Source organism: Hyla sarda, chromosome 10 (genome assembly GCF_029499605.1).
Source record: "Hyla sarda isolate aHylSar1 chromosome 10, aHylSar1.hap1, whole genome shotgun sequence".
Lineage (NCBI taxonomy): Eukaryota > Metazoa > Chordata > Amphibia > Anura > Hylidae > Hyla > Hyla sarda.
Genome location: NC_079198.1, coordinates 139,905,339 through 139,922,205, shown reverse-complemented (window position 1 = coordinate 139,922,205; position 16,867 = coordinate 139,905,339). Strand labels below are relative to the sequence as shown.

The following is a 16,867-nucleotide window of genomic DNA, read 5'->3' as shown; positions in this document are numbered from 1 at the left end:
TATATCTGTACAGTTATATATTATATGGTCTATATGTACAGTTATATATTATATGGCTTATATCTGTACAGTTATATATTATATGGTCTATATCTGTACAGTTATATATAATATGGTCTATATGTACAGTTATATATTACATGGTCTATATCTGTACAGTTATATATTATTTGGTCTATATGTACAGTTATATATTATATGGTCTATCTGTACAGTTATATATTATATGGTCTATATGTACAGTTATATATTATATGGTCTATATGTACAATTATATATTATATGGTCTATATATGTACAGATATATATTATATGGTCTATATGTACAATTATATATTATATGGTCTATATCTGTACAGATATATATTATATTGTCTATATGTACAGATATATATTATATGGTCTATATCTGTACAGTTATATATAATATGGTCTATATGTACAGTTATATATTATATGGTCTATATGTACAGTTATATATTATATGGCATATATCTGTACAGTTATATATTATATGGCTTATATCTGTACAGTTATATATTATATGGCTTATATCTGTACAGTTATATATTATATGGTCTATATCTGTACAGTTATATATAATATGGTCTATATGTACAGTTATATATTATATGGTCTATATCTGTACAGTTATATATTATATGGCCTATATCTGTACAGTTATATATTATATGGTCTATATCTGTACAGTTATATATCATATGGTCTATATGTACAGTTATATATTATATGGCTTATATCTGTACAGTTATATATTATATGGTCTACATGTACAGTTATATATTATATGGTCTATATCTGTACAGTTATATATTATATGGTCTATATGTACAGTTATATATTATATGGTCTATATGTACAGTTATATATTATATGGTCTATATCTGTACAGTTATATATTATATGGTCTATATGTACAGTTATATATTATATGGTCTATATGTACAATTATATATTATATGGTCTATATCTGTACAGATATATATTATATGGTCTATATGTACAGATATATATTATATGGTCTATATCTGTACAGTTATATATTATATGGTCTATATGTACAATTATATATTATATGGTCTATATCTGTACAGTTATATATTATATGGTCTATATGTACAGTTATATATTATATGGTATATATCTGTACAGTTATATATAATATGGTCTATATGTACAGATATATATTATATGGTCTATATGTACAGTTATATATTATATGGTTTATATCTGTACAGTTATATATTATATGGTCTACATGTACAGTTATATATTATATGGTCTATATGTACAATTATATATTAAATGGTCTATATGTACAGTTATATATTATATGGTCTATATGTACAATTATATATTATATGGTTTATATATGTACAGTTATATATTATATGGTTTATATCTGTACAGTTATATATTTTATGGTCTATATCTGTACAGTTATATATTATATGGTTTATATCTGTACAGTTATATATTATATGGTTTATATCTGTACAGTTATATATTTTATGGTCTATATGTACAGTTATATATTATATGGTCTATATGTACAGATATATATTATATGGTTTATATCTGTACAGTGATATATTAAATGGTCTATATATATAGTTATATATTATATGGTCTATATCTGTACAGTTATATATTAAATGGTATATATGTACAGTTATATATTATATGGTCTATATCTGTACAGTTATATATTATATGGCCTATATATGTACAATTATATATTATATGGTCTATATATGTACAATTATATATTATATGGTCTATACGTACAGTTATATATTATATGGTCTATATATGTACAGTTATATATTAAATAGTCTATATGTACAGTTATATATTATATGGTCTATATATGTACAGTTATATATTAAATGGTCTATATATACAGTTATATATTAAATGGTCTATATGTACAGTTATATATTATATGGCCTATATCTGTACAGTTATACATTATATGGCTCATATCTGTACAGTTATATATTATATGGTCTATATCTGTACAGTTATATATTATATGGCTTATATCTGTACAGTTATATATTATATGGTCTATATCTGTACAGTTATATATTATATGGCTTATATCTGTACAGTTATATATTATATGGTCTATATGTACAATTATATATTATATGGTCTATATGTACAGTTATATAATATATGGTCTATATATGTACAGTTATATATTAAATGATCTATATATACAGTTATATATTATATGGTCTATATATGTACAATTATATATTATATGGTCTATATCTACAGTTATATATTATATGGTCTATATATGTACAGTTATATATTAAATGGTCTATATGTACAGTTATATATTAAATGGTCTATACGTACAGTTATATATTATATGGCCTATATCTGTACAGTTATATATTATATGGCTTATATCTGTACAGTTATATATTATATGGTCTATATCTGTACAGTTATATATTATATGGCTTATATCTGTACAGTTATATATTATATGGTCCATATGTACAGTTATATATTATATGGTCTATATGTACAATTATATATTATATGGTCTATATGTACAGTTATATATTAAATGGTCTATATCTGTACAGTTATATATTATATGGTCTATATCTGTACAGTTATATATTATATGGTCTATATGTACAGTTATATATTATATGGTATATATCTGTACAGTTATATATAATATGGTCTATATCTGTACAGTTATATATTATATGGTATATATCTGTACAGTTATATATAATATGGTCTATATGTACAGTTATATATTATATGGTCTATATGTACAGTTATATATTATATGGTCTATATCTGTACAGTTATATATAATATGGTCTATATCTGTACAGTTATATATTATATGGCTTATATCTGTACAGTTATATATAATATGGTCTATATGTACAGATATATATTAAATGGTCTATATGTACAGTTATATATTATATGGTCTATATGTACAATTATATATTATATGGTCTATATCTGTACAGTTATATATTATATGGTCTACATGTACAGTTATATATTATATGGTCTATATCTGTACAGTTATATATAATATGGTCTATATGTACAGATATATATTATATGGTCTATATGTACAGTTATATATTATATGGTTTATATCTGTACAGTTATATATTATATGGTCTACATGTACAGTTATATATTATATGGTCTATATGTACAATTATATATTAAATGGTCTATATGTACAGTTATATATTATATGGTCTATATGTACAATTATATATTATATGATTTATATATGTACAGTTATATATTATATGGTCTATATATCATGTACAGTTATATATTATATGGTCTATATGTACAGTTATATATCATATGGTCTATATGTACAGTTATATATTATATGGTCTATATGTACAATTATATATGGTCTATATATGTACAGTTATATATTATATGGTCTATATCTGTACAGTTATATATTATATGGTCTATATGTACAGTTATATATTATATGGTATATATCTGTACAGTTATATATAATATGGTCTATATCTGTACAGTTATATATTATATGGTATATATCTGTACAGTTATATATAATATGGTCTATATGTACAGTTATATATTATATGGTCTATATGTACAGTTATATATTATATGGTCTATATCTGTACAGTTATATATAATATGGTCTATATCTGTACAGTTATATATTATATGGCTTATATCTGTACAGTTATATATAATATGGTCTATATGTACAGATATATATTATATGGTCTATATGTACAGTTATATATTATATGGTCTATATGTACAATTATATATTATATGGTCTATATCTGTACAGTTATATATTATATGGTCTACATGTACAGTTATATATTATATGGTCTATATCTGTACAGTTATATATAATATGGTCTATATGTACAGATATATATTATATGGTCTATATGTACAGTTATATATTATATGGTTTATATCTGTACAGTTATATATTATATGGTCTACATGTACAGTTATATATTATATGGTCTATATGTACAATTATATATTAAATGGTCTATATGTACAGTTATATATTATATGGTCTATATGTACAATTATATATTATATGATTTATATATGTACAGTTATATATTATATGGTCTATATATCATGTACAGTTATATATTATATGGTCTATATGTACAGTTATATATCATATGGTCTATATGTACAGTTATATATTATATGGTCTATATGTACAATTATATATGGTCTATATATGTACAGTTATATATTATATGGTCTATATATGTACAGTTATATATTATATGGTCTATATGTACAGTTATATATTATATGGTATATATCTGTACAGTTATATATAATATGGTCTATATCTGTACAGTTATATATTATATGGTATATATCTGTACAGTTATATATAATATGGTCTATATGTACAGTGATATATTATATGGTCTATATGTACAGTTATATATTATATGGTCTATATCTGTACAGTTATATATAATATGGTCTATATCTGTACAGTTATATATTATATGGCTTATATCTGTACAGTTATATATAATATGGTCTATATGTACAGATATATATTATATGGTCTATACGTACAGTTATATATTATATGGTCTATATGTACAATTATATATTATATGGTCTATATCTGTACAGTTATATATTATATGGTCTACATGTACAGTTATATATTATATGGTCTATATCTGTACAGTTATATATAATATGGTCTATATGTACAGATATATATTATATGGTCTATATGTACAGTTATATATTATATGGTTTATATCTGTACAGTTATATATTATATGGTCTACATGTACAGTTATATATTATATGGTCTATATGTACAATTATATATTAAATGGTCTATATGTACAGTTATATATTATATGGTCTATATGTACAATTATATATTATATGATTTATATATGTACAGTTATATATTATATGGTCTATATATCATGTACAGTTATATATTATATGGTCTATATGTACAGTTATATATCATATGGTCTATATGTACAGTTATATCTTATATGGTCTATATGTACAATTATATATGGTCTATATATGTACAGTTATATATTATATGGTCTATATATGTACAGTTATATATTATATGGTCTATATGTACAGTTATATATTATATGGTCTATATGTACAATTATATATTATATGGTCTATATATGTACAGTTATATATTATATGGTCTATATGTACAGTTATATATTATATGGTCTATATGTACAATTATATATTATATGGTCTATATGTACAGTTATATATTATATGGTCTATATGTACAGTTATATATTATATGGCCTATATCTGTACAGTTGTATATTATATGGTCTATATCTGTACAGTTATATATTATACGGTCTATATGTACAGTTATATATATGATATGGTCTATATGTACAGTTATATATTATATGGTCTATATGTACAGTTATATATTATATGGCCTATATCTGTACAGTTATATATTATATGGTCTATATGTACAGTTATATATTATATGGCCTATATCTGTACAGTTATATATTATATGGTCTATATCTGTACAGGTATATATTATATGGTCTATATTTACAATTATATATTATATGGTCTATATATGTACAGTTATATATTATATGGCCTATATCTGTACAGTTATATATTATATGGTCTATATCTGTACAGGTATGTATTATATGGTCTATATTTACAATTATATATTATATGGTCTATATATGTACAGTTATATATTATATGGTCTATATATGTACAGTTATATATTATATGGTCTATATATGTACAGTTATATATTATATGGTCTGTGTCTGTACAGTTATATATTATATGGTCTATATCTGTACCGTTATGTATTATATGGTCTATATGTACAATTATATATTATATGGTCTATATATGTACAGTTATATATTATATGGTCTTTGTACAGTTATGTATTATATGGTCTATATTTACAATTATATATTATATGGTCTATATGTACAATTATATTTTATATGGATTATAGCTATACAATTGTATTTGATATGGCTTATATCTTTACAGTTATATATTATATGGCCTACTGTATATCTTTACAATAATATGGTAAAAATAAAAAATAAATAGGCTTATAGTGGATGTCCCCCCTATGGCATTCATACTGGTCTCCAAACTGTGGACCTTCAGATGTTGCAAAACTACAAATCCCAGCATGCTGGTATTTGTAGTTTTGTAACATCTGGAGGTCCACAGTTCGGAGACCCCCGCCCTCTGCTTTGCTCTTTGGGAGTTGTGACCATCACTTTTACAGGTTTTTCTCTTGGTATAATAAGTTCTTGTCTGGTTCTTTCCATCCAGTTTCTTCCAATATTCACAGAACAGTCCTAAACCCTTCTCAGCCCCTGTGTCCACAGACAAGAACATCCAAACAGCACTTAAGGATTCGCACCGCGCCAAAAAACCTGGACCGTCAAGCCCGTTCTGTTCAACTCAAAACGCAATGTTTTCCTAACTGAAGAGTCTTTCGCAACCGGCAGGTAACACGAGACCCGTCAGGGCTTATTTGGATAAAGTTAAGATGTATAAGGATTTTGCTCACCTCAAGTATTTGAAAATAGAACATAAACATTGCGCTTCCCTTTTTGCGAAAACTTATTTTTATTGCTTAATGTCTGACCTAAAATTAGACACGAGGGGAAGTGCGGAGCCAGAAAGAAGAAAGAACATTGGAACATTCTGAACAGTCTTTGTATGCTCAATAGTCTTTTTTATTCGATACAATGTAACACAAAAATGGGCAACTTAGGTTGAACTTGATGGACTCTTAGATTGAACTTGATGGACTCTTAAATTGAACTTGATGGACTCTTAGATTGAATTTGATGGACTCTTAGGTTGAACCTGAAGGACTCTTAGATTGAACTTGTTGGACTCTTGGATTGAATTTTATGGACTCTTAGGTTGAACCAGAAGGACTCTTAGATTGAACTTGTTGGACTCTTGGATTGAATTTGATGGACTCTTAGGTTGAACCAGAAGGACTCTTAGATTGAACTTGTTGGACTCTTGGATTGAATTTGATGGACTCTCAGGTTGAACTTGATGGCCTCTTAAATTAAACTTAATGGGCTTTTAGGTTGAATTTAATGGACTCTTAAATTGAACTTGATGGACTCTTAGATTGAACTTGATGGATTCTTAGATTGAACTTGATGGGCTCTTAGATTGAACTTGTTGAACTCTTGGATTGAATTTGATGAACTCTTAGGTTGAATTTGATGGGCTCTTAAATTGAACTTGATGGGCTTTAAGGTTGAGCTTGATGGACTCTTAGGTTGAACTTGATGGACTCAGGTTGAACTTCATGGACTCTTAGATTGAACTTCATGGACTCTTGGATTAAACTCAATGGACTCATAGATTGAACTTGATGGACTCTTAGGATGAACCTGAAGGACTCTTAAATTGAACTTGTTGGACTCTTGGATTGAATTTGATGGATTCTTAGGATGAACTTGATGGACTCTTAGATTGTACTTGATGGACTCTTAGGTTGAACTTGAAGGATTCTTAGATTGAAAGTGTTGGCCTCTTGGATTAAATTTGATGGACTCTTAGGTTGAACCTAATGGACTCTTAGGTTGAACTTAATGGACTCTTAGGTTGAACTTAATGGACTCTTAAATTGAACTTGATGGACTCTTAGATTGATTTTGATGGACTCTTAGCTTAAACGTGATGGGCTCTTAGGTTGACCTTAATGGACTCTTAGGTTGAACTTAATGGACTCTTAGGTTGAACTTGATGGACTCTTAGATTGAACTTGTTGAACTCTTGGATTGAATTTTATGAATTCTTAGGTCAAACTTGATGGGCTCTTAGATTAAACTTGATGGGCTCTTAGGTTGAGCTTGATGGGCTCTTAGGTTGAGCTTGATGGACTGTTAGGTTGATCTTAATAGACTCTTAAATTGAACTTGATGGACTCTTAGTTTTAACTTTGGATTCTGTTTTTTTTTAAACCCTAGGGTCTTTGTAACTTTGTAACTTCATATGCTCCAGTCCATTGGCATCCTGCTGGACTGTGGGTATTGTGATATATTCACGGAAATTTTTAGGATTGTAAAAACATTCTTCCAAGGGTAAAGTGGTCCTGTGCATTTTTGAGGGTGTCGATATTAAAATCAGACCTATTAGGATATAAAATAATGGCATGGCTGAATCATCACATACCTCTTATTAGTTATGTGACCCCCTACAGCACAGAAATATCAGAGTTTTTAAATATGCTAATTAGGTTTCAGAGCCAACTAGGCCTTTTTGATGGCTGCTAGAGCCCAGAACAGCTCCGCCCCTTCACCAGTTAGCTCCTCCTCTCTGTATACTGGTCACTTTCTCTTCCCTGCTTTGTAATCCCCTCCTCTCCCTTGTAATCCCACGTAAAGTAAGGGCAGTGAATGCGCTGTAAAGTATGTTACACCCAGTGCCCTCAGCCATGTTCTGCACATGTGTGATCTGTAAGCACAGAACACCTGCTAGTGCGCCCTCTTGTGACAAGGAAGCCCCATTGCTTTATGGCAGTTGCGTGGGTTTACAGTCAATTGGGGAGTAGAGGGGGTGACCAGCACACAGGGGGGAGGGACTAAATGGAGAAGGGGCGGAGCTGTGCTGGGCTCTAGCAGCTGAGGAGAACGCCCAGTGGACTCCAAAGCCTAATTTGCATATGATTAATAACTCTGATATCTTGGCGCTTGAGGGGTCAAATAACTAATGAGAGGTATCTACAGATTTAGGCTCCAAAGGGGAGATTCATCAAAACCTGTGCAGAGGAAAATTTGCCCAGTTGCCCATAGCAACCAATCAGATCGCTTCTTTCATTTTTAACAAGGCCTCTGTAAAATGAAAGTAGTGATCTGATTGGTTGCTATGGGCGACTGGGTAACTTTTCCTTTGCACAGGTTTTGATAAATCTCCCCCCCCAAATCCCTATACGTCTACATCGTACTGTATACCCCAGATCAGGCTGGCAGGTCCCCTTTAACAAAGGAAAGGGACCCTCAACAATTACCTTTTACCTCCATATTTCTATTGTATTATTGTTGTTTGATATAGATTTAGCCTATGTATATGTTGGTAAATGTGGATGTCATCATTGGCATTATAAGCATAAGAACGACACATGAAATGGACAAAAAGTCTCATTCACACTATGGAATCTCTGTCCGCTGGTACTATTCGGAAATGCGCAGTCTCCATAGATGGCAAAACATTTCCGAGTGGATTCCGGATAAACATGTTCATTCTTTTGGCAGAGTATGAGATCCGGAATTTCTGGGGCAGAACGTCCACTGCTGAAATTCTGTAATGTGAATGGTGCCTCAGAACGCCATTGAAAACAATGTGAGGCAGCAGCACTGTATATTCCGCAGCATAATTCCACTTGTAAAATGCATAAAGTGAACAAGCCCTTAGTCCTTCTGCCCAGCAGCCATGTTTTGTTGGGCAGCACCTTTCTTTAACATCCTACATATGATTAGACTTTCATTTCATAAAGGGTTACCCAGCATTTTGTAAAACTTCATATCCTGCTATACTTACCTAACCTGATCCCCTGCAACTCTCATTCCGCTCTGTCTGGTTCCCTCATCTTCTGCCTTGAGCGCTTGGCACAGGACCTGCCGGCTCAGCCAATCACTGGCCTCAGTGGTGTCTCTTCTCTGGCACTGATTGGCTGAGCCGGCAGCTCCTGCACTGAGCACTCATCTAGGAACCAGGAAGAAAACAAAAGATTGGGGGACCAGACAGAGTGGAATGAGGGCTGCAGGGAATCAGATTAGGTAAGTATAGTTTAAAAAAAAAAAATTCCCGGTCCGAAAAGGCCAGATAACCCCTTTAGGGTCTATTCACACATACAGTATTCTGCGCGGATTTCATGCGCAGGATTTCAAGCTGTGTTCAGTTTACATTGAAATCTGCAGCAGAAAATCCTGCGCATCAAATCTGCACAGAATCCTGTACGTGTGAATAGACCATTAAAGGGGTATTCCACCGCCCCAGCATCCGGGACATTTAGTTTTGAATGCTGGGTGCAGGCTGTGGAGGTTGTGATTTCATGATCACACCCCCTCGTGACATCACACCACGCCCCCTCAATGCAAGACTATGCAAGACTACGCCCGTTCCCATAGACTTGCATTGAGGGGGCGTGGTGTGACGTAACGTGGGGGCATGGCTGTGACGTCACAACTCCGGCAGCCCACACCCAGCATTCAGAACTTAATGTTCCGGATGCTGGGGCAGTGGAGTACCCCTTTAAGGCAAACATGTCACCAGCACATAATCCCTGAGGCTTTATCATTGGTGTTTCCCAATATTATTGCATTATATTCATCATCAACGCCCAAAGAAATGATTCCCAAATCTGATACCAGAATCTTCGGAGCCTGGATTGTGGTCAGTCAGGAGCCGGCAGGCAGTGATCTTAGGAGGCGCAGTTATGTACGTGCCCTCGAATTATAGCGGGATCGGGAGCTTCTGGATGTCTAATGTAAACCACATGTGTGAGACGTAATACACAATGTAATAAACAAGACGAGAGGAGAGAGAGCGGCGAGACAAACACAGGGCGGGGGTGTCGAAATCTTCCTCGGCATGTGAGATGGCGGCTACGAAAGCAGAAGGAGAGCGCGCCGACATGCCAGGACTCACAGGGCTTTAATTGTAGACAATAAAACTGGTTAAATGACTGACTGCGCCGTGATGAGCGGTTACCGCGTCTGCCCGACGTGAAGGAACTTGCTTCTGCATTCTAATAAATATGGAGGGGGATGAGATCTAAATAGGGGACGCCACCTTTCTTGCAAAAAAAGAAAATACCGGCCATGCTAATTTGCATAATTAACTATATATATGCGTGACATCACAGGATACACATATGCGGGGGAAATTTTATCCAATTCTGACCCCTATAACATTTTTATTTCTCCTTATACGGGGCTGTATTAGGGATTATTTTTTGCACCCTGATCTGTAGTTTTTAACAGGAACATTTTTGTTTTGATTTGACTTTTTTGATCGCTTTTTTTTTTAATTAAATTCGGGAGTTGCTGTTAGTTACTAACTACAACTCTTAGCATGCCCTGATAGAACGTGTGGCTCAACAGCTGCCCCAAACGAAAACTACAACTCTCAGCATGTCGGACTATATAGTAGTATATAGTATAGGTCAGTGTTTTCCAACCAAGGGTGCCTCCAGCTGTTGCAAAACTACAACTCCCAGCATGCCCGGACAGCCGTTGGCTGTCCGGGCATGCTGGGAGTTGTAGTTTTGCAACAGCTGGAGGTGCTCTGGTTGGGAAACACTGGTATAGTATATGGTGCAACATTCCGGGAGTTGGAGGATTGGTTGGATAAATACCGCCCATTGCATTGCCGATATTTTAATTAAACTGCTCCAAAAAATAAAGTGAACACTGCGATAACACGTCCTAGATCTGAATGAATGAACTAATCGTATGAAATCCTTTCCTCTTTACATAGTTGAATTCACTGACAACAAAATCACCAAAAATTATCAATGGAAATCATTAACCCATGGAGGTCTGGATATGGAGTCACACTCAAAATCACAGTGGAAAACCCCACTACAGACTGATCCAACTTTATGTAATGTCCTTAATACAAGTCCCAATGAGGCTCAGTAGTGTGTGTGGCCTCCACGTGCCCGTATGACCTCCCTACAATGCCTGGGCATGATCCTGATGAGGTGGAGGATGGTCTCCTGAGGGATGTCCTCCCAGACCTGGACTAAAGCATCCGCCAACTCCTGGACAGTCTGTGGTGGATGGAGCGAGACGTCCCAGATGTGCTCAATCGGATTCAGGGGAACGGGCGGCCAGTCCATAGCATCAATGCCTTCCTCTTGTAGGAACTGCTGACACACTCCAGCCACATGAGGTCTAGCATTGTCTTGTATTAGGAGGAACCCAACCGCACCAGCATATGGTCTCACAAGGGGTCTGAGGATCTCATCTCGGTACCTAATGGCAGTCAGACTACCTCTGGCAAGCACATGGAGGGCTGTGCGGCCCCCCCAAAGAAATGCCACCCCACACCATTACTGACCCACCGCCAAACCGGTCATGCTGGAGGATGTTGCAGGCAGCAGAATGTTCTCCACGGCGTCTCCAGACTCTGTCACGTCTGTCACATGTGCTCAGTGTGAACCTGCTTTCATCTGTGAAGAGCACAGGGCACCAGTGGCGAATTTGCCAATCTTGGTGTTCTCTGGCAAATGCCAAACGTCCTGCACGGTGTTGGCCTGTAAGCACAACCCCCACCTGTGGATGTCGGGCCCTTATACCACCCTCATGGAGTCTGTTTCTGACCGTTTGAGTGGACTCATGCACATTTGTGACCTGCTGGAGGTCATTTTGCAGGGCTCTGGCAGTGCTCCTCCTGCTTCTCCTTGCACAAAGGCGGAGGTAGCGGTCCTGCTGCTGGGTTGTTGACCACTGCTATAAATGACAGACAGAACCTTTAACGTGTACCTGTCATATCACTAAATAAAATAATGCTTCTATATGTTCCTCACTGGGTCATGCAGATGCTTTACATTCGTGTTTTTGTGTCTAGCTGTATTAGCCTGACAAACCCCTCGGTTCTGCAGCTCACTCATTCTGACATCCACTACTCAAGTAGGGGCATGTCCGAGCCTGCCGTCACTCACCATGCATTCACTTCCTCCCTGAGTCTGCTGTGCTGGGTCTCTTCATCCAATCACTACAAGCTGCTCTGTAGCCCCCTCCTCTCTGATTTCATGCTGCAGTCTGATAGGACAGGAGTGAGCACAGAGGAGCGCTAGTCCCACCCTCACTTCCTGGAAGATGATACTGCTGGCGGACAAGATTATTGTTACGCCGAGCGCTCCGGGTCCCCGCTCCTCCCCGGAGCGCTCGCTTCTCTCTCGCTACCGCAGCGCTCCGGGCAGCTCCACTGACCCGGTGCGCTGCGATACCGTCTCCAGCCGGGATGCGATTCGCGATGCGGGTAGCGCCCGCTCGCGATGCGCATCCCGGCTCCCGTACCTGACTCGCTCTCCGTCTGTCCTGTCCCGGCGCGCGCGGCCCCGCTCCCTAGGGCGCGCGCGCGCCGGGTCTCTGCGATTTAAAGGGCCACTGCGCCGCTGATTGGCGCAGTGGTTCCAATTAGTGTGTTCACCTGTGCACTCCCTATTTATACCTCTCTTCCCCTTCACTCCCTCGCCGGATCTTGTTGCCATTGTGCCAGTGAAAGCGTTTCCTTGTGTGTTCCTAGCCTGTGTTCCAGACCTCCTGCCGTTGCCCCCGACTACGATCCTTGCTGCCTGCCCCGACCTTCTGCTACGTCCGACCTTGCTTCTGTCTACTCCCTTGTACCGCGCCTATCTTCAGCAGTCAGAGAGGTTGAGCCGTTGCTAGTGGATACGACCTGGTCACTACCGCCGCAGCAAGACCATCCCGCTTTGCGGCGGGCTCTGGTGAAAACCAGTAGTGACTTAGAACCGATCCACTAGCACGGTCCACGCCAATCCCTCTCTGGCACAGAGGATCCACTACCTGCCAGCCGGCATCGTGACAGTAGATCCGGCCATGGATCCCGCTGAAGTTCCTCTGCCAGTTGTCGCTGACCTCCCCACACTGGTCGCCCAGCAGTCACAACAGATAGCGCAACAAGGCCAACAGCTGTCTCAACTGACCGTGATGCTACAGCAGCTACTACCACAGCTTCAGCAATCATCTCCTCCGCCAGCTCCTGCACCTCCTCCGCAGCGAGTGGCCGCTTCTGGTGTACGACTATCCTTGCCGGATAAATTTGATGGGGACTCTAAGTTTTGCCGTGGCTTTCTTTCCCAATGTTCCCTGCACTTGGAGATGATGTCGGACCAGTTTCCTACTGAAAGGTCTAAGGTGGCTTTCGTAGTCAGCCTTCTGTCTGGAAAAGCTCTGTCATGGGCCACACCGCTCTGGGACCGCAATGACCCCGTCACTGCCTCTATACACTCCTTCTTCTCGGAAATTCGAAGTGTCTTTGAGGAACCTTCCCGAGCCTCTTCTGCTGAGACTGCCCTGTTGAACCTGGTCCAGGGTAATTCTTCCGTTGGCGAGTACGCCGTACAATTCCGTACTCTTGCTTCAGAATTATCCTGGAATAATGAGGCCCTCTGCGCGACCTTTAAAAAAGGCCTATCCAGCAACATTAAAGATGTTCTGGCCGCACGAGAAATCCCTGCTAACCTACATGAACTCATCCATCTTGCCACTCGCATTGACATGCGTTTTTCCGAAAGGCGTCAGGAGCTCCGCCAGGATATGGACTTTGTTCGCACAAGGCGTTTTTTCTCCCCGGCTCCTCTCTCCTCTGGTCCCCTGCAATCCGTTCCTGTGCCTCCCGCCGTGGAGGCTATGCAGGTCGACCGGTCTCGCCTGACACCTCAAGAGAGGACACGACGCCGCATGGAGAATCTCTGCCTGTACTGTGCCAGTACCGAACACTTCCTGAAGGATTGTCCTATCCGTCCTCCCCGCCTGGAAAGACGTACGCTGACTCCGCACAAGGGTGAGACAGTCCTTGATGTCTACTCTGCTTCTCCACGTCTTACTGTGCCTGTGCGGATATCTGCCTCTGCCTTCTCCTTCTCTACTATGGCCTTCTTGGATTCCGGATCTGCAGGAAATTTTATTTTGGCCTCTCTCGTCAACAGGTTCAACATCCCAGTGACCAGTCTCGCCAGACCCCTCTACATCAATTGTGTAAACAATGAAAGATTGGACTGTACCATACGTTTCCGCACGGAGCCCCTTCTAATGTGCATCGGACCTCATCACGAGAAGATTGAATTTTTGGTCCTCCCCAATTGCACTTCCGAAATCCTCCTTGGACTACCCTGGCTTCAACTCCATTCCCCAACCCTGGATTGGTCCACTGGGGAGATCAAGAGTTGGGGGCCCTCTTGTTTCAAGGACTGCCTAAAACCGGTTCCCAGTACCCCTTGCCGTGACTCTGTGGTTCCCCCTGTAACCGGTCTCCCTAAGGCCTATATGGACTTTGCGGATGTTTTTTGCAAAAAACAAGCTGAGACTCTACCTCCTCACAGGCCTTATGATTGTCCTATTGACCTCCTCCCGGGCACTACTCCACCCCGGGGCAGAATCTATCCTCTGTCCGCCCCAGAGACTCTTGCTATGTCGGAGTACATCCAGGAAAATTTAAAAAAAGGCTTTATCCGTAAATCCTCCTCTCCTGCCGGAGCCGGATTTTTCTTTGTGTCCAAAAAAGATGGCTCTCTACGTCCTTGCATTGACTACCGCGGTCTTAATAAAATCACGGTAAAGAACCGCTACCCCCTACCCCTCATCTCTGAACTCTTTGATCGCCTCCAAGGTGCCCACATCTTTACCAAACTGGACTTAAGAGGTGCTTATAATCTCATCCGCATCAGAGAGGGGGATGAATGGAAAACGGCATTTAACACTAGAGATGGACACTTTGAGTATCTGGTCATGCCCTTTGGCCTGTGCAACGCCCCTGCCGTCTTCCAAGACTTTGTTAATGAAATTTTTCGTGATCTCTTATACTCCTGTGTTGTTGTATATCTGGACGATATCCTGATTTTTTCTGCCAATCTAGAAGAACACCGCCAGCATGTCCGTATGGTTCTTCAGAGACTTCGTGACAATCAACTTTATGCCAAAATGGAGAAATGTCTGTTTGAATGCCAATCTCTTCCTTTCCTAGGATACTTGGTCTCTGGCCAGGGACTACAAATGGATCCAGACAAACTCTCTGCCGTCTTAGATTGGCCACGCCCCTCCGGACTCCGTGCTATCCAACGTTTTTTGGGGTTCGCCAATTATTACAGGCAATTTATTCCACATTTTTCTACCGTTGTGGCCCCTATCGTGGCTTTAACCAAAAAAAATGCCAATCCCAAGTCTTGGCCTCCTCAAGCGGAAGACGCCTTTAAACGGCTCAAGTCTGCCTTTTCTTCGGCTCCCGTGCTCTCCAGACCTGACCCATCTAAACCCTTCCTATTGGAGGTTGATGCCTCCTCTGTAGGAGCTGGAGCGGTCCTTCTACAAAAAAATTCTTCCGGGCATGCTGTTACTTGTGGTTTTTTTTCTAGGACCTTCTCTCCGGCGGAGAGGAACTACTCCATCGGGGATCGAGAGCTTCTAGCCATTAAATTAGCACTTGAGGAATGGAGGCATCTGCTGGAGGGATCAAGATTTCCAGTTATTATTTACACCGATCACAAGAACCTCTCCTATCTCCAGTCTGCCCAACGGCTGAATCCTCGCCAGGCCAGGTGGTCTCTGTTCTTTGCCCGATTTAATTTTGAAATTCACTTTCGGCCTGCCGATAAGAACATTAGGGCCGATGCTCTCTCTCGTTCCTCGGATGCCTCGGAAGTTGAACTCTCTCCGCAACACATCATTCCTCCTGATTGACTGATTTCCACTTCTCCAGCCTCCATCAGGCAAACTCCTCCAGGAAAGACCTTTGTTTCTCCACGCCAACGCCTCGGAATCCTCAAATGGGGTCACTCCTCCCATCTCGCAGGTCATGCAGGCATCAAGAAATCTGTGCAACTCATCTCTCGCTTCTATTGGTGGCCGACTCTGGAGACGGATGTTGTGGACTTTGTGCGAGCCTGCACTGTCTGTGCCCGGGATAAGACTCCTCGCCAGAAGCCCGCTGGTTTTCTTCATCCTCTGCCTGTCCCCGAACAGCCTTGGTCTCTGATTGGTATGGATTTTATTACTGACTT

At 38.1% G+C, this 16,867-nt stretch overlaps 1 protein-coding gene and 1 long non-coding RNA gene across 3 annotated transcripts in view; one reads left to right on the top strand and one right to left on the bottom strand.

Annotated features, from left to right (window-relative positions):
* Nucleotides 1-16,867, top strand: part of LOC130294645 (uncharacterized) — an 83,226-nt gene that overhangs the window by 3,115 nt on the left and 63,244 nt on the right. The window contains exon 2 of the long non-coding RNA XR_008848567.1: nucleotides 6,418-6,596. This is a non-coding gene — a long non-coding RNA (uncharacterized LOC130294645). The remainder of the gene's footprint in view (nucleotides 1-6,417; nucleotides 6,597-16,867) is intronic.
* PLEKHG5 (pleckstrin homology and RhoGEF domain containing G5) overlaps nucleotides 1-16,867 on the bottom strand; it is a 351,187-nt gene that overhangs the window by 271,087 nt on the left and 63,233 nt on the right. The gene's annotated exons all lie outside the window — the stretch shown is intronic.